At 60.6% G+C, this 25,102-nt stretch overlaps 1 pseudogene across 1 annotated transcript; it reads left to right on the top strand.

Moving 5' to 3' along the window:
* The first annotated feature begins 20,806 nt into the window (after positions 1–20,806).
* Positions 20,807–21,360, top strand: LOC307190252 (glutathione S-transferase Mu 1-like; annotated as a pseudogene). Its single transcript has one exon. The product of its transcript is annotated as a glutathione S-transferase Mu 1-like (transcript).
* The last annotated feature ends 3,742 nt before the right edge of the window (positions 21,361–25,102 follow it).

The following is a 25,102-nucleotide window of genomic DNA, read 5'->3' as shown; positions in this document are numbered from 1 at the left end:
GTTAGCTATCTTTTATGGGAATGGTGAGGGTCTGACACCAGCAAGCCTTCTGTGAGTAGCAGAGAGTGCCGGCTCTATGCTCCCCCAGCTTCTGTTCCCTCCCTTGGGTGGCCGGTCCACCCCTCTTCAGGGCACTGCCTGGGGCCCCCGGAGCACTCCCCTGCTCAGGGAGCCCAGTGCCTGGGAGTCAGTGTCCCAGGTGGGGAGGGGCTTCTTCTCCTAGGATGAGGCCCAGCTCCCTGGCTTTCCCTCCAGGCTCCTCTAAGGATGGGCTGGGGCTGAGGCTTTGCCTGAAAGGCACCCTTTCTCTCCCCACCCTCTGACTGCCCCCTCCGGGGGGGGGGGGAGGGCACTCTCTTCCACACAAATCCTCATCACCTTGAGTCTGCTTCCCACGCTACCCGGAAGGAGGCCGGGGTCCTCAGTCACAAAGCACTGGGTCTGGGCTCAGGGCATGCTGACTCTGACCCAGCCACCATCGCAAGTTCAAGTCTCTCCAGCTCTTTTCTTTCCTCCCCTCCCCCTCCCCCGCCTCTCTCCCCTCCCCCGCCTCCCCACTCCTCCTCCTCCTACCTCCCCCCAACTCCCCCACCTCCCCCCACCCCATCTCCTATTTTCCTTCCTCCAGGAGCAAATCAGCCACCATCTTCTCAGGCTGGGCTGGGCGGGGAGAAAGGATGCCCAGAGTCGTCCACCGAGCAGGCAGTCCTGGGTTAAATTCTCCCAGTTCTCTGGGTTTGTTCTCCTAATTCTTTCACGGGCATGAATCGCGTGGTCTCCCGTGCTGTGATGATCTACGGGAAACAAGGGACACGGACTTTGGAAGAAGGAAAAGGAAAGGGCACACGTACAGTGCATGGGTGTTCTGTGCAGCTCGGTGGAGAAAGTTTTCCAGCCACCACGTCCTCCTCCTGCCCCTGGCTAGACGCCCCGGTCAGCGGATGCAGGGAGGCCGGTCCGGGTGGGGAGGGCCGCCAGGTCCCTCTGCAGGCCTGAGAGCACTAACGGAGCGCGGGAGGATTAGCCGCACGCCACTAATTCCTGTTAATCAGGATTGAGGGGCGCGTGTGCTCCTAAGTAGCGGCTGAGCTGCCAACCGGCCGCCCGGGCTCCCCGCCCCCGCGCTCCCATCGCCCCAGTCCCAGGCTGGTCCTCCTCCGGTCCCCCTCAGCTTCCATCCCCTCTCCCGCGTCTGGGATTTTTTTTTTTCTCTGACTGGCTCCTTGGTCCCCACCGTCCCAGCCCTGCTCCCATCTCTGTGGTGTGGTCCTTCCCTTCTCCTGCAGGTTCCCCCTTGTTTTGAACACACGCAGCCCCACGCTCTTGTAACTTCTGTTCCTGCATCAACAAACTCCCTTGGCTGACCTGCGAAGGCCAAGTTCAAAGGCAATCTTTCCTGGCTCCTGCGGAGCCGAGCGCATCTCCCTCATCCCTGACCTCACAGAAGATTCCAAAGCCGGGGCTCCCTCTCCTCATTGCCGAGGACAGACTGTCCTGTTTCTCCTCGTCTCCCTCCTCAAGCTGAGCTCAGAGCCAGCCTGTGCTGAGAGGGAAACAAACTGCCCACCCAAGGTCAAACGGTGATCAGGCCTCACCCTGCGTGGGGTTGTTATTGTCTCTGCATCACCCTGTGTCTGCTGTCTCGGTGTCTCTGTGTGTGTGTGTGTGTGTGTGCATGCGCGCATGTGCGTGCACAGGGGTGTGCATCTGCCTGTCTGCGTGGAGCAGTGCCTATGAGGTAACATGCATGAATTCTGTGTGGAGCCCCCGTGTGAGAAGCGTGGGGAGGTGGAGTTGGGGGGATGTGGGCTGGTGTGGGGAGGAACCCATGTGCGCAGATGTGTGTCTGAGCTGTGTGTTGCAGAAAGCTGTTGGGGGTATGTGTGTGTGTGTGTGTGTGTGTGTGTGTGTGGAAAATGACATTTGTAGAAATGCATATTTAACCACAGAAATGAACTGAGGTGGGAGAAGTGTTTGATTGTGTGGACTTTGGGAAGGCTGGGTTTTGGATGAAAAACAGAGAGGAAGCTTCTTAGAAGCACCCAACCGGAAGTTGACTCCCTTTTATGGTTATCTCATGGGTAAACCCCTTAAAATGTCTGACTCTGGGGCAGCAGCAAACATCCAGGGGTTGGCTTCCCTCCAAGAACTGGCTTTGTTTCCAAGAAGCTTGTTAGACTAAGAAAATAGCATCTTTGACCTGTCCCACCCTGACTCTCAAACTTCAAGGACAGGGACTTCCCTGGTGGCGCAGTGGTAAGAATCCGCCCGCCAATGCAGGGAACATGGGCTCGAGCCCTGGTCCGGGAAGATCCCACATGCCGTGGAGCAACTAAGGCCGTGCGCCACAGCTACTGTGCCTGCGTTCTAGAGCCCGTGAGCCACAACTACTGAGCCCATGCACCACAACTACTGAAGCCCGCGCGCCTAGAGCCTGTGCTCCACAACAAGAGAAGCCACCGCAATGAGAAGCCCATGCACCACGACGAAGAGTAGCCCCCGCTAGCCGCAACTAGAGAAAGCCCGTGTGCAGCAATGAAGACCCAAGGCAGCCAAAAAAAAAAAGCGCAACTCCAAGGACACACACACACACACACACACACACACACACACACACACACACACACACACACACACACACACACACACACACACCGCTCCTCCAGCTCCCCGCTCCCCACGCTGGCCCTCCCACCTGAGTAGGATCCAACCGCGTGGTCCCCAACGGCTGACAAAGGAGAGGAGGGGGCAGAGGGTAGCCCCGGGTTGGGCCTCCCCCGTGCTCCGATCCCGCTGGAGAGCGCACCGTGGCCCCTCGGGACAGCCACCCGGCCGCCCAGACAGCAGGTGTCGGCCACCAACGGGCTGGCCTGGCGCCAGGCTCATGGCGCCACCTGGCGGCCGCTCCTGCCACCACGGCTCCTTCCCCACCGACCCCGCCCTAACGCAGGCAGCGCTGTCTTCCAACCCCAGCTGTTGGTTCTGTGCCCACTGTTCAGAGGGACTTCTGGGGACTGACGTGGACGGCGCACAGAAAGGGCTATAGTAAACCCACGGGTCAGCGATCTGGGTCGGGTGAGGAAGAGGAGAGGGGCCAGCTAGGGAAATTCCAGGTATTTCAGTCTGGGCTGGGCCGGGCCGAGTCCCTAACCCAGGCTGTGAGATGACTTTTCTACCCTCTTTAAGAGCATTTCCGTACTCATCTAAAAATGCAGGATTGGGAGCCGGGCAGCCTGCACTGGCAGCCTGGGATCTACCAGCCGGTGAGGGCAAGACCCCTGTGGCGGGGGAGAGGGGAGTGGGCCACAGGGAGGGGCCCCAAGCCTGGGAGGGGAATCCGTGGCCTAGGGCCAGCAGAAGGAGCGCTGGAGGTGAACTCTGCTTCTCTACTAACTCTGTGACCTTGAGAAAACTGCTTAGCCTCTCTGGGCCTCGCCTTAAATTTCAGAACCACCCGTTGTAAGGCCTCGGTCTGTGTTCAAGCCACAGCCGCCATCACATCCTCTTTCATGCTGCAGTCACACCGGTCTGTTCTCCTCCTCCCAAACAGACAGCGCTGGCTCTTAAAGTCTGCTGGTGTCCTTCCGTTTGCTTGGGGTGCCCACCCCACCTCATCTGTGCCTCTAAGTTCCATCCATCCCCACAGTGAACCCAAATTCCACTCCTTCCCTGGAGCTTCTCCTGACCTTCCGAACTGCATATCCATCCCCTCGTCCTCTCCTGGACCCACGCGGGGACTCACGGACCCTTCTCTTGGGTGGTGCTTCACCGTACAGCCCGGGCGTCTGGGCCTCTATTTTACACCCTTGCCAGGTGGCCAGCTCCACTAGTGGATACCATCCTAGCTCGTCTTTGCGGAGCCTGCCTGGCACTGCTCTGGCCACACTGCGTGCTGAGCAGACCCCTTAGTGAATAAAGGGGAATGTCCTTCTCGTTCATATCTCAGCCTAGGTGTCATTTCTCTCAGTAAGTCTCCACGCAACTCCCACCCCACCCCTGCTGCTTCTAGAACGAGCCTTCTTCCTGTCCCCTACTTAGCGCACCGGGCTGCAGCTGCCTCCTTGCCTTTCTCACCTACACGGCGATTAGCTCCTTGAGGAAAGACTAGTCTTTGGGTCACCATTGCCTGGACCGTTCATGACACATGGTAGGAGCTCAGTAACTATCTGGTGACGGAATAGATGGATACATGCGTGGATGGGTAGGTGCCTGGAAATGGGGTAGCCGCGGACGGGCTAAGGGTGGTCTTTAAGACCCCTTTACAAGCTAATATTTGTGATTACAGAGCTGGGAGCTCTTCTTTGAGGGAGAGTAGCCCCGGCTATTAGAGAAACCACACGGTGATCTTGGTGGGCTGCAGTCGTTGTTGTCCCCTGACTGGACGTTGTTTGCTTCTGTGGGGATCCGGCCTCCCACTCCACGGGGAATTTCATGTTCCCTGGGCTCAGCCTGGCCCAGAACTTGGCAAAATCTCTGGGGTGTTCTTTTTGTCACCAGCCCGGGTAGGAGGGCGGACGGGTGGGCGGGAACCGTTTTGGGAAAGAGTGTTGGGGAGTGTTTGTGTGTGTGGTGAGTCAGGGCCTCAGAGCCCTAATCTCTGCCCCCCTCTCCATGGGGGGGGGGTTTCTCACCACTCAGAGGGGGTGGAGGGCCACCAACTGTCTTTGGAAAGTTTTCTTAGTCATAGCTTCTACCAAGTCAGCTGGGGCTTATGTAACGGGGCCTCTGTTCTAAAGACAACAGGACCTGATGGGCCAGGATGGCTGCTGCACCCCCAGCAGGATCTACCTGCTGCAGCCCCTCTTACCTGCCCAGCCAGGTGGTGGCCCCTTTAAGAAGTAGCACTTTGACGTTTATTCCCACTGGAAAGGGGTTTAGGTCATCCTCACAGGCCCCGTGGGGATGCCTTCCTTTCCCTCCTGTTAGTCCAGCATCAGGCGGGGCTGATGGGAAGATGGGGCGCCCACAGCACCCTGTGACTCCTGCATCCGCCCGAGCCCAGCGGCAGGTGAGGTCAGGGCCGGCTCCCAGGTCCCTGGCTGCTGCAGGGCCGCCCTCTCTCTGCTCTCTTATCACCTCACTCTCCAGGCAGAGGGAGATGCAGCTTTGGGCTTCCTGTCTCTGACACCAGAGCCCATTTGCCTGTCACAACATGGTTCTGTCAGGGAGCCCAGATAAGACCCAGAGTGATTTTGTAGACAGACTGGGGAGAGGCTTGGCCAAGGGACGCAGGCCCCGGGGCCCCGGGAGAAAGCAGGGCTCGGGAGTCCATGCAGAGTCGAGGGGCTTCCACGGGCTTCTGTGAGGCAGCCGGAGGCCCCTGGGGATGCCCAGTGTTGCTGCCCTTTACGACTTGCTGGAAGGAAAGCGCTTTTTCTTTTGCCTCAGGTTCAGGGGGCTGGGACTGGAAGCTCTGGAAAAGTGGAGAAAGTAAGGAGGTGTGTTTTGGGGGGCGACACCATTGCAGCGTCCTGCCGGCTACTCCCCAGAATGAGAGGGAGTGACACCAGGCTGGGAGTGAGGATGGACTTCCCGGTGGTGAGGATGGCCACACGGGCCCAGTGGCCTGGGAGGGAGCATGTTGTGGACAAGAAGGAGAGCTTGGGGGGGGCAGTCGGAGCAGCTGGTGGTCCGCGGGAGCCTCCGGCCCATCGCGACCCTCTGCCCCTTCCTCAAAGCGAGGACGTTTCATGGGGGCCCAGGTGGCCCTGAGCCTAGACGGGGGAGCTAGAGGAAGGACCTCAAGGGGCCCTGAGATGAGTGGGACCAGCTGAGAAAGAGCCGGGTGGGCAGCAGGGAGGGAGGCAGGCAGTGAGCCGGGCCCAGATGGCCCAGGTGGATGTGGACAAGTCCTAGAGGAGAGGACACAGCCTTCCCTCTGCCCGGGCACCTGGCAGCAGGAGAAGCACAGCAGACCTTCCTGGGTCCCATTGAGCAAAAGCTGGGGAGACCTGGGAGGGAAGGCAGGCACAGGAGAGGCAGAGAAGAGGGAGAAAGGACAGAAGTGCCCAGCGACCAGCAGGGCTGGTGGGGGGGGCGGGCGCGGGTTACAGTGCAGGGGAGGGAGCTGCGGCCCTGGGCAGGGCCAAGCTGAGCCAGGATTTCTGAAGTGAGCTGGAATTTCATTTCGGGCTGCCGTGGAGCGGAGGGGGGGCAAGATCTGTTTCACCCTCACGGGCTGAGCCCCGAGGTCCTGGAATTTCAGGCCCTCTTGCCTTCTCTGCAGTCTGGGTTAGGTAGGGCCTGGGGAAAGCGTCCAGGAGCCGGGACCCAAGCCTGAGGCGCTCACTGTGGTCAGCGCCCACACCAGTGTCCCTGGCTGAGGTCTGTCGGGCAGTCCACTTCCCCGGGCAGGTCTTTCTTCCTGGGATGCAGCTGTCCCTGCCCTCCTTCTGGATCTCAGAGAATCTCCACTGCTCTGAAGAGGAGGGAGCCACAGAGCAGAGGTCCCGCCTGCACGTCGGAACCCGAGCCATGCTGACCCCCAGGCTCTCCCTGAGCCAGTCACCCCCGGCCCTGACCTGTGTGCCCTCCTCAAGGGGAGGCTGCTGACGGCGCTCACCAGGGGGCATGGGCGAGGACCCCTGGGATGACGTGCGCAGGGACATCTGGCTCTTTGGATTCCCACGGAGTTGGCTCTGGTTTTCACGCACCACCGACCTCACACATGTGATCCTGTTTGGCCCAGACGGAGACCGCGTGTTCCGTGGCGCCAGCCTCCTCCTCCTGCACCGGAAACAGCCCCTGCTCAGCCCCCTTTTCTTGCCCATAAATGTCCTCCCACCTCCAGTACAGAAAACGCACTAGGCAGCCGCACGGCTTCTTGGAGTGCCGCCTCCTTCCCAAAGCCCGCGCTGAGGGTTCTAACCCACTCAATCCCCTCCTGCTCTGACTTACTGTGTTTCCAGCCAGTGCCTGGAAATTTAACATTGAAATCATAGAATGATAGAGTTTGCGGGCAGGAAGAGCCCTTACAAATGACCCCTGTCCGTTGCTCTTAATCAGGATGGTAGAGAAGTAGCAACATGTTGACTAGCATCCCCGGGCATTCCCCACAGGTGTCACAAATCAACCACAGCCTCAGAGTCCTTGTCAACCCAGTGGTCCAGGCAGAAGTGCTACCACCATCCTTAACCTAGACAGTCAGAGGTCACCCGCACAGGTGAGGAACCCGCTGCGGGCTGCACGGTGTGGGCTGGAGCTCTGGTCTAGTCCCTACCCAGTGCTCCTTGGACCACGCCGGGGCCTCTCTGTCTTCGGGCTGTCCTCTGCCCTCCCCATGAGGTGATGTCTTAAACTGCTCTGGCGTCAGCTCAGGACTCCACCTGTTCACCTGCTGATGGCGTGGCCGCCGGGGGTTTCTCCCCGTGTCCTGTAACTTGTCTTCAGAACCTGTGTGAAGGGGCAGGGGAACCGGGGCTAGAGGGGGCTCAGTCTGCGTGCTGGTCAAGCCCACCTGGCTTCACGTCCTCCCGTTTGCCCCCAGCAGCTCCGGCCCCTGGGAAGCTGCAGAGGGTGCTGGTCTCAGGGCCAGAGTGTCCTCTTCTGTCTGCGGCAGGTCGGCTGAGGGGCCTCTATCTCCACTCATCCAAGGGGGAGGAGGAGGAGATCTGATGCCCATCTCTCGGGGCCCCAAGGGCGTGCGGAGCGGTCTCCTGAAGGGGGCCCTGGGGGAAGGGTGGGGGCAGTGGAGGGGACACGGCTGATGTCCAGGTTGCTGGAGGTGCTTTCGCCCCAACTACGACTCCTGGAGGCCAGACAGAGTCTTTCCCTGCCCGGTCCCACAAGCTAGAAGCCTTAGCATCCCCCCGGCCCCACCAGTCCTCCCTCCCCGGCCCCGGCCAGTTCTCCGGGTGCCCCCTTCCTGGTCTCCCTGCCACCCCGGGCCCCTCTCATGGCACCTTGCTGATCTGCAGGTCTGCAGGGCCCCTAATTGAGCTCTGTAGTCATGTCACAACTTGGCTGGACTTTTCTCTCTAGAGCCGAGATTTCCTTGTGTCATTCTGTGCTTCAGCTCGTCATCAGCGTGTTGCCTTCAGGAGGAACGCAAGCTCCTCGCCCCGGTTCCCAGCCTCTGCACTAGTTGCCTCTCGGATTGCGTGCTCCGCTGTGCGGGGGCATCCTGTGCTCCGCAGGACGCTGGCAGCATCCCTGGTCTCTGTCACCTGTGCGGGGGCGTCCTGTGCTCCGCAGGACGCTGGCAGCATCCCTGGTCTCTGTCACCTAGAGGCCAGTTCCCCCAGCCCGGCAGCTTTCACCAACCAACATGTGTCCAGACACTGCAAGACGTCCTCCGGGACACCATCGCTTGAGAACCACTGTCTTCGCTCACAGAGCAGCCGATGATAATGACTAATAAGTTAGCGCGTATTTCACCCTTCCCCTGAATGAATCTTCAGAACCTCCCTGTGGGGCAGCCCCATCAGGATCCCCATTTTATAGACGCTTAGAAGGCACCCCTTGGAAGGGATTCAGATCTTTCAAGAAAGCCAAAGATTTTCCCTTCCATGTAGGGTGAGAAGAGAGGATTATAATTCAATACCTCTTCTCCTTGAGGCCAGGCTGCTGAGCCAGAGTCAGGGCAGGATCTGAAACTGGGCAGCCGGCTGGCGGGGTCGGCCTCCAACCCCCCTCCACCACCAACCCACCCCTCCCCCTCCCCCAACCCACCCCACCTCCCCCCACCCCCGCCCCATGCGGCCTGCTCCTTCCGCCACGCCCAGGCTCTGTCTGCGCAGACAAACCGGACACATGCCCCCTCCGGGCACATGGGCTGGGTTCGGGCCCCTCCGTTGGCCAGGGCCTTTGAGCCGGGCGTGAACTACAGCCCAGCTCAGCGGGACGTAGCAGAGCTCAGGATGCCCAGAGGCTCTGTAGCTCCTGGTGTGCAGTGGACACTGGGCATTAGCCCTCGGAGGGGCTGGCCCTCTGTCCCCCCCTCCATCCCTCCCCTGCAGAGGCCAGAGCAGCTTCCGGTGAAGGCCTTCCGGAGCATCCTCCTCTGCCTCCGCTTCCCAGGGAGCAGTGCAGGGCACTGCCATGTGTCCAGTTTGTCTGCCCACGCACACACACAGTGGGCACACACCTGCACGCACCCCGCCCCCCGCGGAGGTGGCCACGCCCATGCGCAGTGACACTGAGAGTGTCTGTCACACGCTGTGCAGAATCTGCACGTGTGCACGTGTGCCTCATGACACCAGGACACGTGCTCATATATGGTCACGTCCACATAGACCCTGGGTAAGGGACACGCAGGCCTTCTAGATCCCTGAAGGACGCAATCTGCGCCCTGCGCTGTCCCTGTGGAGCGGGGGGAGAGGAGGCCGCTCTGGCCTCTGCAGGGGCAGGTCCCGAGGCGGAGAAATCAGAGAACACCTCCCCTCCTCCTGTCCCTCTTTCTGAGCAGCCTCTCTGAGCAGTGGCCAGGCCCCCAAACCCCTGCACAAGCTGGCCCCAGCTAGCCGGACCACTGCTGGCTCTCAGGGCCAAGGCGGGTGGGTGGGTGGGTGGGTGGGTGGGAGGGATATGTGAGTCTCCAGAGAAGCCCAGTTCTTGTTCCCTAGCGACAATCAGAGCAGAGAAAGACCTTCCTGAGAAGATGTCAGTGTTTTGGGGTGAGGATGGCAGGGCAGAGAATAGAGAAAATTCAGGGTCCAGGGCCACTCCCGAGACAGGGGCCCAGGACTGTGTCTGTGTCCACATATTCACGTGAGGGCACCCACCTGGGTGGGTGTGAGGGGCTGGGGCCTGGGAGGAGGCAGAGGTCAACGGGAAAACGCAGAGATACAGCCCAGCCCCGTCAGAGCGTTCCTGCAGGTGGGGGAAGGGCAGGGACCTTGCTTGTACGCCCACACGTGCACGTACCAGAGCAGGGGACCAGTGTGCACCCGCAGACCCCTGTGTGCACCGTCCCTGCACCCCCAGGGGTCCCCTCTCAGCCCAAACTTTGCCTCACATGCATACACACAGCTTTCACTGCCCCCAAATTCCTCCACTTCTGAAAAAGACAAGGGGAAAAAGGGCCAAGATACAAGAGGAGATAAAAATAGCTGAAAATAAGCTCTTTGGGTCAGAAATCTCCCTTTTTCAATGAGTCACCAGTTTTCCAGACTGAGCACACACGCACACACACGTACACAATCCTGTCTCCAAGTCGTGCACAAGTCCTTGCACAGATCCTTGGTCTCACGCTCTGTCCTCAGAGGTAAAATTACCCTCCAAGGGGGGTCCTGTGGCTTTGGGGAGTTTGGCAGGCAAAGTCTCCACCCTGTCCTCTGGGGTCCCTACTCACCAGGACTTAGCTGGACATCATGTCCCTGGGCCTTGTCAGGAAACGGGGATGTGGTGGCCAGAGAGGATTTACCTGAAAATTAGGAGCAAATCTGAGGAAGTGGCTCTGGGCCTTGGGACGTGTCCTGTGTCCAGGATTACGCTGAGCCCTTTGGAGGGTGGTGCTGGGGCCACCGCGCCCGTCTCCTCGGGGCGGCTCTGGGACCCCGTGTCCTCTTCCCAGACGGTTGTACCCAGGCCAGCTGGGCGTCGCCGTGCTTGGGGTGGGCTCTGCATTCGGGCTGCGGCCTCCACCTGATGGCTCCGTGGCTTCCGAGTTCGTGTCTCTGGGCCTTTGTTTCTTCAACTGCCAAAGGGAATAATAATACCACCACCTACATCATAGGGTCCTTTTATGTCTGTGGTGCTTCAACCAGTGAAAGCAGGCACCTGGCAAGTACCTCCTAAGGGCCAGGTCAGCTGGCTGAGTCTTTCCACGCCTCCTTCCCCTCAGAAGCACTGCCCCGAGGAACCCCATCCCTTCCCTGGGGGAGTTTCTGGGGCGTCAGAGTCAATATGCAGGACCTGAGTCTCCTGTCTCCCCCAGGGGGTCTCCCGTTACCCCCAGGGGGTCCCCCATCTCCTCTGGGGGGTCTCTGTCCCCCCTGGGGGGTCCCCTGTGTCCCCTAGGCTGTGCCCGTTCGGGCAGCACTTGAGTGTTCCCCACCTGTTTCCCCTCCTGCGCGTGAGTCCCCCTCTCAGCCTTGGCCCAGCCTGAGCTGGACAAGGGCAGAGAGGAGGCTATTTTTAGCCCCAGACAGAAGCAGCAGCTGTGCAGCCACTGCACAGAGCTCGGCTCCCCAAAGGAGTGTCCCGCCCCCAGGCAAGCCTGAAGAAGGAGAGGAGGGCGGGTCCAGGTGGCCTGGGACCCCAGCTCCTGGTCCGTCCTCCCTCCCTCCCGGGAAGGCGGCCCCGCCCCCAGATGAGCTGCCCTCCGGCCCCCTCCTCCAGTGTCTTAATCCCCGGGGGGCTTAGTGGCTGAGCTGCAGAGGCTACAAAGTGGGAGAGGAAAGTAGGGTCAGAGGCAAGGTGGAGAGGCCGGGGCTTGCAGCCTGTGTCCTGAGGCCAGGCACGCTGGTCCTCGGTGGACTCAGAATTCTTCTCTTTGCAGCTGAGGACTCAGACTCCCCAGGTCCGGGGTCTGAGACATGCCAGGCACAGCTGCCCTGCTTCTGGAAGCTCTGCCCTCCTGTCTGCATGAGCAACCTTCCCCCCCGCACCCCACCAAATGGTCTTGGGCAGTGGTGGAACGCCTCCCAGGATGCGTCAGGAGGTCTGGGTTTGCCTTCACCTCCCCAAAGGTGATCAGTCTTTCACAGGAGATGAAAAGGGTGCTGAAAAATCAGCACTGAATCATAAACTAATTCGTGCAATTCTTGAGTCACTGCCTCCATATGACTGCGATTCTTGTCATCTCTGCAGACCAGGTAGTGGTGGGCATGGAAGAGAAGCGCCTAGATCAATACATTAATCGCCTTTTCATCTGCCCAGGCCCTGACCCAGGCTCCGAGGATGGCTTAGAGAGTGAACAAGTGGGCCAGAAACTTGCCCTTGAGGAACTTACATCCTAGAGCTTAGAAGCGCTTTCATATTGAAAAATATACACGCATAAACCCAGGGAACAGGAGCCCAACGCTTTTATGTCTGTAAATGCTGCAAAGGCGCTTAGCAACTGGCTGTGAAGATCTGATTTCTCTGGAGTCTGGATTCCTGATGCTTTCAGGCAACAATTCTCAACCTTTCACCTCCCGCATCTCTTTATAAATCAATTAAGGCTGTAAGCTTCTCTCCAGAAGAATGTCCAGAGCACAGACATTCAGAAGTCTGCCGAGCCTTGGAAGGGCTCACAAGCCCGGGAAGCTGACGCAAGGCCTTGTGCGTGGAGGCCCTGTTTGAGGAGCAGAAGCAGCTGCCTGGCCTGGGCTGAGGGCTCCATCGCTGCGTTTCCCAGCGAGAGGTGTGCGGCTGAATTTTAATCACAGTGCAGATTAGGGCCCAGACAGTCCAGGCTATGGAAACATTTCTAAGTCCTACCAAACTATAGAAGACCCATTTGCAGAAATCCTAACACATTAAAGTCGTGGTGCGGCCTGACAAGCTCTGTGACCCTGGCCAAGCCCCCCCGCTTCGGGGGTCTCAGCTTTCTCATCTGTGGAATGAGGGGGCTGGTCACTGAAGTAGAGCTGAGGCTCCTCCCGGCACGGATGTGCCCAGAATCTCTGCCGTGGTCCCTACAGGTGTGTCCTCCACTGAGGGGACGGGGAGAAGCGCTTCCATGTGCTGACGCCCCAGGGGGGCTGGGACCTGGGCCCAGACCCGCGCTGTGCTCCCGGCCACCCGGCCCCGCAGGCCCGCCTCCTTCATCAGTCACATGCCCCCCACCCCCCCACTTTAGGCCTGAGGCCGAGGTCGCCTGCTCTGACAGAGGTAACGGCCTCACAGATCAGTGCAGCCCAGACACCTGGAGATGGAGGGGGTGGGCTTCGACAGGGTCGGCTTCCTGGGCAGCTGGGCGCCCTGCACGGGGGACGCCCCGCGTCCTCAGCCTGGGGCACCTGCTGGGAGCAGACGGGGTGGGCGGGGGAGATGCAGCCCCTCTGCTCCAGGGCCTGTGGGCTGCGGCTCTGGGCATGGAAGGGGGCAGGTCCTGGCGCCACCTGGCCTTTGTGCTTCTGGCCCAGCGTGGCTTCAACAGGACTCAGGGGCTCCAGGTGCCGAATGGTAAGATCTGCAAACTCCAGTCCCTCCATCGGAATCCACGCCGCCTTTTCCTCCCTCTTCCTGGGCCTCCTCGGCACTCCTGGAATTTAAATGTCTCTAACTGACCACTCAGGTCCTCTGTGAACGGCAGATGTGGAGGGCGGAGAGTGGAGGTGCTTCTGCAGGGGGAGCAGGCTCACTCACCTTTTTGTCTGGGGAGGAAGACGCCCTGAGGCCCCTGGGAGAGGACAGCAGAGGCGCCTGACTCAGCATCTTAGCGGCAGCACCAGGAAGCGCCTGGCCCAGGTGTGCTAGTTTCCTTTACACACTTGCTCACCGGCGCCCACACACAGGTCCACGTGTGCACACCCGACGCAAAGGCCACGATCGTGGACACATGCGTGAACCTGTCTGCAGAACTTCCTTCTTACCGTCACCCAGACAAACACACCCAGACCCTGCTCACATCTCCGCAGGAAGACATCCTTCCCTTCCCTGGGCATCTTCCCGTCCCGCGTTTGTCATGGCTCGGGGGCCGACATGCACGTTGCACGGTGACCTCCAGCACGCTCACGTGCCTTCCCCAGCTCACCTGGAAAACGCGCAGTGCAGTGCGTGCTCACACGCCCTGAGCCCCTCTGTTCCAGGCCCCGTGCAGGGTGACAGTCCACCCGTCACACACCCCCTCCTTCCTCAAGCAGCATCCCTGGGTGGACACGTCTTCCCAGCCGCGTCTCTTCCCTCAGGGCTGAGTACGGGCAGCAATGTCATGTGGGGAAGGAGGCTGGGAGCCTGGGCTGTCCGCTCAGCCCGGCTCATATTAAGTTCCTTGGTTCATTTATCCTTGCATAACCTCACTTGCCTTGTGAGGCCATCAATAAACAGATACTCAAATCCAGCCTCACTTTCCTCATCCACAGAGTAAATGAAAGTACCATCGCTTTATCTCCATCATGGCAATGTTATGGGAACCAGCCCTGATATATGAGGAAGCAGCCTGGGAAGTGTAACACGCGTGACACATGGGCTCTTAGGGCCGTTGGGCCCGTGTGTGATGTCCAGTCCGAGAGCCAGCAAAGGTAGGGGCAGCATTTTCCCGGTGTGAGTGGGTCCCGCAGCTGCTCTTGCCAGGGCTCCTGGTCCAGGGCTCAGTGAACCAAAGCAGAAATTTCACTCCCAGTCCCCCTTCCTTCCCGCTGGTGTCACCCTCATCTTCACTCTCGTCTGCCCCAGACACGTCCTGGCTACAAGGCCAAGGGCTTAGGAAGATCCAGGAGTGCCGGCACGGGGTCCAGCATCTGCCCTGGGCGTGTGGGCTCACGTGAGCCCTGCTCCCAGGCTCCTGTGGGCTTGTGCCTGGGAGAGCTCCTCTCTGCTCCTGGGCCCTGGAGCCATGCCAAGCCGCTGCCAGGACGGGAGGCCCTGTGGTGCGGATGGGCTGCTCTTGAATCTGCGATACCCCAGCTCCACTGGCCCGAGGCAACCCCCACTAGCACCCTGAGCCGGGCGTGGGAAGGCCGGGTTTGGCCGAGCCTGAGTCCTCAGTGAGCTGTGCCATGGTGGCTGGTACAGGCCGGGGTAGCGCAAGGAGGGCGGGCAGCACGCTGGGGCCAGTGCCAGCTATGGAAGGAGGCCAGCAGCTGGCCTCTAGCTGGCTTTTGTCCACAGGAGCATGTGAGAGGTGATGGGGCCATTCTGTAGGAGGGCTGTCTGGCTTTGGGGCTCAGAACAGTCTCAGATTCAGCTCAGAGCTTTTATTCCTTTAGCTCAGCGCTAATGAGCCCAGGACAGGGCCTGTCTCTCTGGTCGTCCTCCCGCAGCACTATTTAGAGAAGACATTCCACTGGGACACCTGGTACTTTGCAGAGCAGACGAACATTTCTGGACTTTCTGGGGGGAGAGGGAGGCTGAGGCTGGAATACCAGGAAAAGGGCCTCCTGCCAGCAGGCTCGGGGCCTTGGAAGCTCGGGGTTCCCCTAGGTGGACGGCGATGGGGTGGATGAGGGCCCCAGGTAAGCCTTCTGCAGGGGTGAGTGTGCGGGGGCCCCTCCTCCCTTCTCCCTCCTCGGGCTCTGCAGTTTCCCGAAGGCAGGCTGGCCTGGAGGCCTGCTTGGAGCCGGGCAGACAGGGCCTGCAGCTGAGCTGGTGTGGGGGTGGAGCCTGTGAAGTCCGCAGAGCTCCAGCCGGGCTCCGCCCCGCGGCTCGAAGGGATGACATCACCCGAGTGAGGGCTCCGGCCTGCTTGGGCTGCGATCTGGAAGCTGGCACAGCGGGGCTCCAGGACTTCCTGGGTAGCCCAGGCCTGCTTCTCTGCTCATCCCCTGAATCCTGCTCGGGCCCTGGGTCTCTGCTTTGGGGTCCTGGAGCCGGCACCTGGATATTCAGACGTCCAAGACTGGGGCTCGGTTCTTCCGCCAGAGACCATCCCTGGGGCAGGCGGCCGGGCGTTCCTCCCCACCCGGCCCGCACAGGCTGCTCCGTGGTTCTGAGGCTCCACGGAGGGGGCCTCGACCCCTGGTTCCGGCCAGGCGACAGTCAGCCGCAGCAACTCCACCGTGCCCTGCCGTGGGTCCACACCTCCCCACCCCGCTGGGTGCCGGGGGCGCCTGCCGTGGGTCCACACCTCCCCACCCCGCTGGGTGCTGGTGGCGCCTGCCGTGGGTCCACACCTCCCCAGCCCGCTGGGTGCCGGGGGCGCCTGCCGTGGGTCCACACCTCCCCACCGCGCTGGGGGCCGGGGGCGCCTGCCGTGGGTCCACACCTCCCCGCCCCCTGGGTGCCGGTGGCGCCTGCCGCGGGTCCACACCTCCCCACCCCGCTGGGTGCCGGGGGCGCCTGCCGTGGGTCCACACCTCCCCACCCCGCTGGGTGCTGGGGGCGCCTGCCGTGGGTCCACACCTCCCCGCCCCACTGGGTGCCGGGGGCGCCTGACGTGGGTCCACACCCCCCCACCCCGCTGGGGGCCGGTGGCGCCTGCTTGCGGAGCATATGCTTGGCTGGTTGCTTGATGTCTGCTGTTTATCCGTCTCTTCCCACTTAACTTCTGTTCCCGCCAGGCCCATCTGGCTCCCTGGTACCTGTCTTTCCCGCGGGTGCCCCCCGCCCCGCTGTCCTCCTCCACCACTTCCCTCCCAGGGCCTGGCTCTCCCCTCTGGGCCACCGAGGGAGCCCTTGACCTTGGGTGGAGGGGCAGTGAGGGGCATCGGTGTCCCTGTAGTGTTCGGGCCGCCCTTGGGAAGGGAGGTTGAGGTGGGTGGTGGAGGGTAGCGTGGGAGGGGCCTGGACTGAGGAGGGGGCTGGGGCCTGTGGGAACCCCGCCCTCCCCGGTCATTCTCAGCGTCCTTCCCATCAAGGGCTTTGCTGGGTTGCAGAGGGGCCGGGGTGTGGGTGGGACACCATGTAGATACTGCCCTCGTCCCGAAGCAGGGGGAGGAAAGTGACCGTGAGTAGCAGCAGGAGAGAATGAGGACAGGGAAGCCCCAGAACCCGGGGTGGACCCCAGCCCTTCCTGCTGAGCGGGGCCGTGGCAGTCTGGTGGTTTGGGTGAAAGGAAAGTCGGTGGCAGCGAGAAGCTGCAGGTGCTCCCGGTGGGCACGACGGGACAGGCTGGCCTCCCCTCGGCCAGCAGGTCGGGCCCGCCCCGGCCCATCGCCCCCGAGTCATTGCCCCTCCCCTGGCCTCCTGCCTGCTTGCACACCCGCACACACATTGCACACACTCACCCCCAGAGCGCATCTCCCGGGTGAGATGTGGTGGCTTCTGCCTCCACCAGGACCCACGAGGGGCTGGCGGAGCCTGAAGGAGGGTGGAGAGGAGGGAACAGAACCTCGCAGGGCAGGGACTGGGTCGCTCCTCCGGGCTGCGCTGGGCCTGAGTCAACAAGGATCCGCCGCATGCTCCCTGGAAGCGTCTGCTTCCCTCGGAAGCCGCGGGGCTTGGCGGCCAGGCCTTGCCGTGTGCTGCTCCGTCTGGCCGCTCCGCCGGCTGCTGGCCCGCTCCCTTGGCCTCTATTCCTCTTCCCTTTCCTTTCTCCTGAGCCTCCTTTTTCCTGCCTCTCCCCCCATCCCTGTCCAGCCACGTCCATCCGTGCCACAGTCCCACCTTCCTCCCCTCGGCCTTCATCCATCCAGTTTCTTCTCGCGTCTCTGCTGTTTCTCCCGTGTTCAGATTCTCTCCATCATACATATTCAGCAGCTCCTTGAAAATCCACCTAGACTATTCTCAGTGCTAACAGCCTGGATCTGCTTCAGGAATAAAGAATAAAACTTCTCACCCCATAATTCTGCGTCCCTGTCTCCGACCCCAGCCTGGATTAACTGCCTGGCAAGTATCGGTGAGGCCGCCTACCCTCTCGGTGCCTCCTCCGGTGTGAGGCCTGCGCTGCAGGGCGAGGACCAGCAAGACAGTGAGGTCAGGGGGCAGGAAGCCCCACACCTCGGGGACAGGTTCCCGTGGAAGGGATTTGAGGAGCTCAGTCCTAGAAATTAACGTAGGCCCCAAGCACCTGACCCTTTGGTGACTGACAATCCTTTTACACCTGCCCTATTGCACCCCCCTTACAACTCGTGTGGGAGGTTCAGAAACGAAGGAACTGTGGCTTCGGGCCGGGACTTGCTCCACCAGCACCTGCAGCGCTGGACAAACAGCTGGGCTTGGGGTGCCAGCCCTTGGCCGTGGCCGGTGAAGGACAGAGAAAAGTGGCAGTTGAGGGAGGAGGGCCTGAGACACTGCCCCCCGGCCCCCCCGGGGGGAGGGGACAACAGGGAGGAGGGGGGAGCAGGCCCAGAGGGGCCACAAGCCTGGGAGGTGGGGCGGGGCTCACGGTCCCCCGGCCCCCCTGGTTGCCGGCTCCTCTCTCTGCCTTTTTATCTTCTGGCCCTGGGATTCCTTCTCTGCTTTATTCTTCTTTCTCTGCCTAACCTTCACGGCACCTGCCTGTCTTCCCCCATCCTCGGGGTCCAGCCCCCACCTCTGCTCCCTTTCTCTTCCGTCTTTCCCATTCCTCACATCTCTTTGCCCCCTGACCACCTCCTCGTAAGCTGCCCGGCCTTTGTCTCTCAGTGACAACGTGGTCAGTGCAGCCTCAAGGTGGCTGGGGCGACCCTCCTTTATGAAGCCCGTGGGCTGTCGGAGGGGACCGCATACCTCCTCCACAGCTCCTGACTCTGGTCTAAACTCCCAGGGTGGGCCCTGTGCACCCCTTCCTTATGAGCCCCGGCACCCAGCTGACGGGCACCTGGCCACACAGACTCGCCTCAAGGCTGGTCGTGGGGCCTCCGGCAGCTGCGGTGCAGGCAAACCTCCTCTTCTCCAGGGAAGGCTCCCGCCAGCCCCTCCCGCCCACACAGCCAGCCTCCGATGCCCAAAGAGGACGCTTCCGCCCCGAGACACCTACCTCGGTTTTACATGGGACTCCTGGGCCAATGTCCTAATATTTTCTTAAACATTCTTTTATTTCTGTCTGGAAAAGAAAAACAAATCTAACAAACCCTTCAACACCCACTCTGTTTCAAACACTCTATCCCACCGAGGAGGTTCCGTCGGTGTGGTCCTCAGGTGGGGAAGGGCAGCCATGCCCTGTGGCTCCCTTTCATGAGTGCTGCCTTCCTTGCTGACCCCCCCTGCTCTCGTGTCCTGAGCCCTGGCCTCCTGTGCAGTGTGAGGCGGTGGAGGGAGAGCTTGGGCTCGGGGTCTCCGGGCCCCCTGCCCTGGGGCTGCAGGTGGCATCAGTTTTAGGAGAGCAGTGAGCTGGGGCCCCTCGGATTCCCCAGGGAGATTCCCGAGGGCGCAGCTGGTGCCGTGAGAGCTCAGTGAGCCCAGCTCGGCCCGGCCGGTCCAGCTGTGAGGTCTGGGGCGCTCATGAGCCTCTCCGAGCTCAGGTCCTTATCTGTGAGGAAGCAACAGTAAGAATCCTGCATCGCCGCGTTGCCGAGAAGATGAAATGAAGAAGCAGGGGTGCGAGCACTGGGTGCACGCACAGAGCTCTAGAGAAGCAGGCGTGGGATGCTGAGGCGCCAGCACTGCACGGGGAAGACGGGCATCCCCTGCCCTCGGGGGGGCTCAGCGAGGAGCACGGATGCCCGGGGCCTCCAGAGAGGCCAGCGACCTCACTGTCTCCACCAGCTCCATCAGCGTCCCGTCATCTGCCTGGATGGGCGCGGCTAGCACATCAACATCTTCAGACCCTCGTCTTTGGTGCCAGAGATGCGGGAACTAGGTCAGCCCATCCAGGTTGGAGGTGAGGCCCTGGCAAGAGAGCAGCCTGATCTCCTGCCTGGATGAGAAGGCAGGAGGCGGGCACAGAAAACATGATCTCACTATAAAATCGACAAATACCATTGGTGCGGGAGCAGAGGCACTGAGGAACTCTTTGTCCTTCCGCGGTCTGTGCCGTATTCTTGGGGAACCACAAGTCCTCCCGACAGCCCTTGTCGGCTTGGATCACACGTCTGCACCCAGCCTCGCGGACACATCCACTTAATACAGGTTACTTGACTGAATGACTGGGAAAGAGAAGGAGCAAAGAGAGGGAAATAAAGGGAAGAAGAGCTGAGCTGTTCTATATAATCCGTCGTGTGGAAGGCCCGAGCTTCCCGGCTTTTGTGCTGATTGGGGCACAATTTAAATTCGACTTCCTGCCTCAAAAGGAATCATAGCACCAACAAACCAAATGCCTTGCGCACTTTGCATTTTGGCAGGTTGGCACAGGACAGGGGCACCTGGCTGCTGGGGGTGGAGGCATCGCTGGGTTGGGAGGGGGCCGAGGAACTGCAGAGCTTGGAGGACAGTGCAGGGTGTTAGGATGGGCCAGCTAGTCCAGAGACTACAGGAGAGGAAGCCGAGGCCCAGACGCTCAAGATCACCCAGCTTGTTGGTGGCAGAAGTGGGAACAGTGCAAAGATCTTCTGACCCCCAATCTTGAGCGCTTCGCAGGATTGCAAGCTGCCCCCTAAGAAACAATTCCAAAAGGGGACATGACTCCAGAGACAGGCTGAGCTTGGTCAGAAGGCGTCCATCCCAGAGAGAGGGGTACTGAGGACACCCTGAGATCCTGCCGTGGCCTGCAGATGTGAAGGCTTCCCAAGGAAGCAGAGATATGGAGGAAAGTTTGGAGATGCACAGCCTGCAGCTTGGGGCAGAGACCCCGTCTCCAGGCTTCCCCGATGACCCTCCTTTGTACTCAGGCTTGGTGAGGACCCCAGTCTCCACCTCTGCTGTGGTCGGAGCAGGGCATGGGGTGAGAGCCTTGCTCTGGCTTCTGCTTGTTGGCTGTGCCTCCTGGTCTCCTGCTTGGATGGAGCCAGGAGGGAAAGAAGGATGGAAAGAGAAATAAAAGTAGCTGGAGGATGAAGGATGCCCATCTGCCGTGTAGTGATGGGGCCTGAGGAGGAAGGAGGCTATGTAGGCTCCCAGCTAAGAGGCTGAATCGGGGCTCCCTGGCGTCCACAGGCCCGAGGAGCAGCCCGTGCTTGTGGGAGGTCAGAGAATAGAAGAGAAACCTGACAGACTTGGAGCCAGTTAAATCTGGGCTGAAGTCCTGCTGTTCTGGGTCAAATCGCCAACCTCTCTGAGCTCACTCCCTAACACGGGTAGCACTACCAACCTTAAAGGGTTCGAGTGAAGATTCAACAATAAAGTTCCAGCCCAGCTCCTGTGAAGCATCTCCACTCGGAGCACAGAAACCAGCACCATGCCCACGATCCTGGGTTACTGGGACATCCGCGGGCTGGTGCACGCCGCCCGCCCGCTCCCAGAGTACACAGACTCGAACGATGTGGAGAGGACGTACACGATGGGGAATGCTCCCGACTATGACAGGAGCCAGCGGCTGAGTGAGAAATCCAAGCTGGGCCTGGACTTCCCCAATCTGCCCTACGTGACTGACGCGGCTCACGAGCTCACCCAGAGCAACGCCGTCCTTCGCAAGCACGACCTGCGGCGAGACAGAGCAAGAGAAGATTCGCGTGGATGTAGGAGAACCAGGTTTTGGATGTCCGCTTGTACGTGGCCAGGACCTGCTACAGCTCTGACTGTGAGAAACTGAAGCCTGCGTGCTTGAAGGAGACCCCTGGAAAGATGAGGCTCTTCTCAGATTTTCTGGGGAAGAGGCCTTGGGTTGCAGGGAGCAAGCTCACCTATGTGGACTTCCTGGCTATAACATCCCGATGTGCACTGCATACGTGAGCCCGAGCGCCTGCATGAGTTCCCAAACCTGAAAGACTTCATTTCCCATTTTGAGGGCCTGAAGAAGATCTCTGCCTACATGAAGTCCGCTCACTTGCCTCCAGGCCCTCTGTTTCTAAAGATTGCTCTATGTGGGGCAACAAGTAGCGTCCTGGAACCAGGAGATGGGAGTGGGGAGCTGGTGCCCTGGAAAACAGCTGGATCTCATGCACCCAGAACCATCTGTCTTTTTCTTCCTCCTTCTGTTCACTCTAGATGCCTTCTCGGCCCCCTTATCTCCCTCCCAACTCCCTTTTCATCTATCCTTTAAAGCTTCCGTCCCCACTTTTCTTCAGCAAAGTTCCTCCCCACCCCACATTGTCCCTCCTGCACTAAAGACAACCAGACGACCCTTCCCTTCCATGGTGGCTTCTGCTATGGGGAGCCCAGCCAGACCCCTGGCCCATAGCGCTCGCTCTGAGCTCCCAGCCCTGCCCTGAAGACCGGAATTGGCCTGGTGTGCCGGCCCTGCTTCCCGGTGTGGTTCCAGCCCAGCCCTGTCTGAATCCCAGTAAAGCTTTCAACATACCTGCAGGAAAAAAGAAAAAAGATTCAGCAATAAATGTACTAGAATCCCTGGAGTGTAGTAGGTGCTTCTAACTGCTGGTTCCCTTCCTCTCATGATCCCAGCTGGCCCAGCCCCCTCGCTTTGCCCTCCAAGCTTCTGAGAGCCGAGACCAGGTGACGTCCTCCAGGTGCCCCAGTTGTTCTGACAGAGGAGGGCCCAGTGATTCCTGTCCAGGGTCTTCTTCCTGTGGAGCTTCCTGGAGTCACCGCCAGGCACCAGAGCCCCGGTCACAGACTCTCGGGCACGTGTCTTAAAGACAATGATGCAAAGTGGTCGCACAGCAGATCCCGGGGTTCAGGAGAAATGTAACTGTTGGTCTAAAGCCACAGGTCACCAATGCACAGCGAGGGGGCACTTTGACCGCGAGCGCCCTGAACCCCAGACCGGCTCGGACGGGCCTGCCCTTGTCTGGAGAGGTGAACAGGTCATAGCCCCGCAGCCTTGGTCCCTCTGCCACCTGCTGGCACGTCAGTAAGAGACGGATTTGCAGGCAGACAGACGTCAGTTCAAATCTCAGCTTTATCACCTTCTGGCCACACGACGTGGGCAAGTGGCTTGGTCTCCCTAAGCCCAGCTCTCTGGTCTCAAAAGGAGGACGATGGCTCACTCGGAAGGCGGCCTCCAAGAGCAAGCCGCGAGAGGCACACCATTTAATCACCACCCAGTGGAGATGACTGGACGGTGCTTCAGATGCTGGTGGTGTTCAGTGGCCCGACAGCCAGACCAGTGACTGGTGGCCTTGACAGTGTACTTCACTAACCTCTGACCTCCTCTGTCCCTTTGCCTCGCTTAAATCAGACCCAGTGCCATTAAGTCCCAATCTCCTGATTCCTCCTGTCAGCCTGACCCTCCGCGGTCCCCGCATCTTCTGAGTGGCCCTGCTGGAAAAGACCCATCCCACCTGGCCGCTGGCTCACCTGGGGCACAGCAGGTAGGTCTCCCTCCTAGGGTGACTCCTTGGGCCAGGAGCCAGCGGTCCCTGGCAGGAGGGGGCCGGGGCCCCTGGAAGAGGGATGAGCGTCCTGCTTCTGGGGTCGGGCCTCCGCTTGGGAGCTGGCTCAGGCCCATCACCGGTCGCTCAGCCTCCCGGGGAGCCTGCCGTGTGGGGTGTGTGACCAGCCCTTTGCCCTCTGTGCCCCTGGCCTGCATCCAGCAGACCCATTCACACCTCAGTTAGCCACTTAGGGAGAAGAAAGAGCAGGGGGAGCTGGAGAAATCTGTCCAGACCCTGATGAATAGTTTCCCAAGCCTGCCAGTTGCCATGGCAGCCAGCTGGGAGCACCGTTTCCAGGGCCCGAGGCACTCAGACCTGCATAAGGGGCAGCGCTGCTGGGCTGCGGCCCACTCACCTCCCCCACCCAGCCTCCTGGCTCCTTAGCAACTGCCGTCACCAGCGCCATCGCCGCCACCGCTGCAGCTTCTGCACTGGCGGCTGGGCGTGGGAGTGGGGCACTGTCCAGAGATGCTCTCGGGGGAGGCAGGGAGTGCATGTCCAGCAGAGCTGAGGTGCTTATGAGGTTGGGAGGGGAAAGCCTGGGCCAGCCTTGCTGCCACGGCCCCGAGATCCTTCGTGACTACATGGAAAAGCAGCTCGTAATCTTGGGGTCGGATGATCACCCCTGATTTCTAAGAACATGTTTGTGTATCTCTGTGTATGTGGATTTTTCTGAGAAAGAGTTTATAGTTTTTATCCAACTCTCAAAGATTAAGATCCCCAGTAGGTAAGAGCCGCAATTACGGAGGCTTTTGCTTTCAGAGTCAGAATGATCTCGGGGACTGGCTGATCCACAGGCTTGGGAGGTACGCACAGAGGAAGGGGTGAGTGCGGCAGCGTAGGGACAGACGGCGTGCTACCCGGGGACCCCCACAGGGACTGAAACCTACCATCTGCCCCACTGGGGATCTCTGGGAATAGGGGGTGGGGTGACCCTCCTGACCGTCCTGAATGTTCCGTCCTTCCCGCCCTCCTCCGCCTCGCAGCTCTCCCCCGAGGTCGGCCGTGTAAACCACGTGTGTTTGCTGTGCCCAGGCCCTGAGCTCCGCATCTTACACACCCTGTCCACAGGGTCCCATCAACCCTCACGCCGGGGGAGTACGTTCCCTCACCACTGCTGTTTAGAGATGAGAATATTGAAGCAACAAAAAAGTAAGCCATCTGCCAAGTCGATGCAGTTAGGCGTCGGAGGGGCGAGGGGCCGTGGACCAGGGCGCCCCGGCCGGACCCCAGCCTGCGAGCTCGGGGCCCGGTCTCTGGTCTCCCAGCCACACACCGAGGATCCTGACGAGTCCCACCCCAAAGGAGTTAAAAGAGGCAGCACGACATTTGAAAAGCACTTAGAACAGCCCCTGCCACCAAACGAAGCAGAGGCAGAGCAGGGTCCAGCCACATTCTGTCCGGTTCTGGCGCTCAGGCGCCCCGAGAAGGTGTTCACGGTGCTTCACGTCATCTCGCCAGGGCCGGACCACGACATGCGGAGTCCCTGCTCCACACTTGGTACCACAACACCGAGGTGGGACAGGTGCGTGGGCTCCTGGAGCTGGGTTTCCCTGTCTCCCAGGAGCAGGGGTCACAGTGTACCCTATTTTCTTGGGGGACGCTGTGTAGAGTCACTGTTGGCTATGCGCCGGTCAAAGCAAGCGACCTCAGGGCGTCCTTGTAGACTGAGCCATGCTACAGAGATGCGCCCATGCCTGTGGCTCAGGGCAGAGAGCCCGGGCTGGTGTCCCTGGGTGGGTGTCCCTGGGCAGGCAGATGGCACGGTGCCTCTGGGTACCATGTGCCTGGATCAGCAGCCAGAGCGAGGAGGCTCGGCGATTCCGAGGGAGCGGGAAGGCAGCAGGGGCCCAGCCGCCCCAGGCTTCGTTGGCAGGTGGTGGGGGGCTGGAGAGGGAGGTGAGGGGAGCTGCGGGGGAGCCCTGGAACGCCCCCAGGCCGGGTGGGCTGTTGGCATCCTCTCAGAGGGTGATGGGGAAATGATGGCTTTATTTGTCACTGCTGGGGAGAAGCACAGGGTACCATCCGATCCGCAAGCCGAGGGATCAGTCATCTGCAGGCTCTGGGGGGAGCAATCTCACGGTCCCTCTTCTTGCCCCAGAGGCGCACGGTGTTGAGAGCAGACGGTGAGGGGGAGGCTGGTGGGTCCTGATTCCTGAGTCACTTGTCTGCCGGGCTTCCTTTTGGGGGTACCAGCAAGTACAGCACGCTCCAGCATCTTGGACAAACAAGCAGCCGGATGGCGGGGAGGCGAGGGTCAGACAAAGGAGGTGACGCCGTGAGTGACT

The sequence above is a fragment of the Stenella coeruleoalba genome (assembly GCF_951394435.1).
Source record: "Stenella coeruleoalba genome assembly, chromosome: 8".
In the NCBI taxonomy this organism is placed as follows: domain Eukaryota; kingdom Metazoa; phylum Chordata; class Mammalia; order Artiodactyla; family Delphinidae; genus Stenella; species Stenella coeruleoalba.
This window is presented reverse-complemented; position numbering and strand designations above follow the sequence as displayed.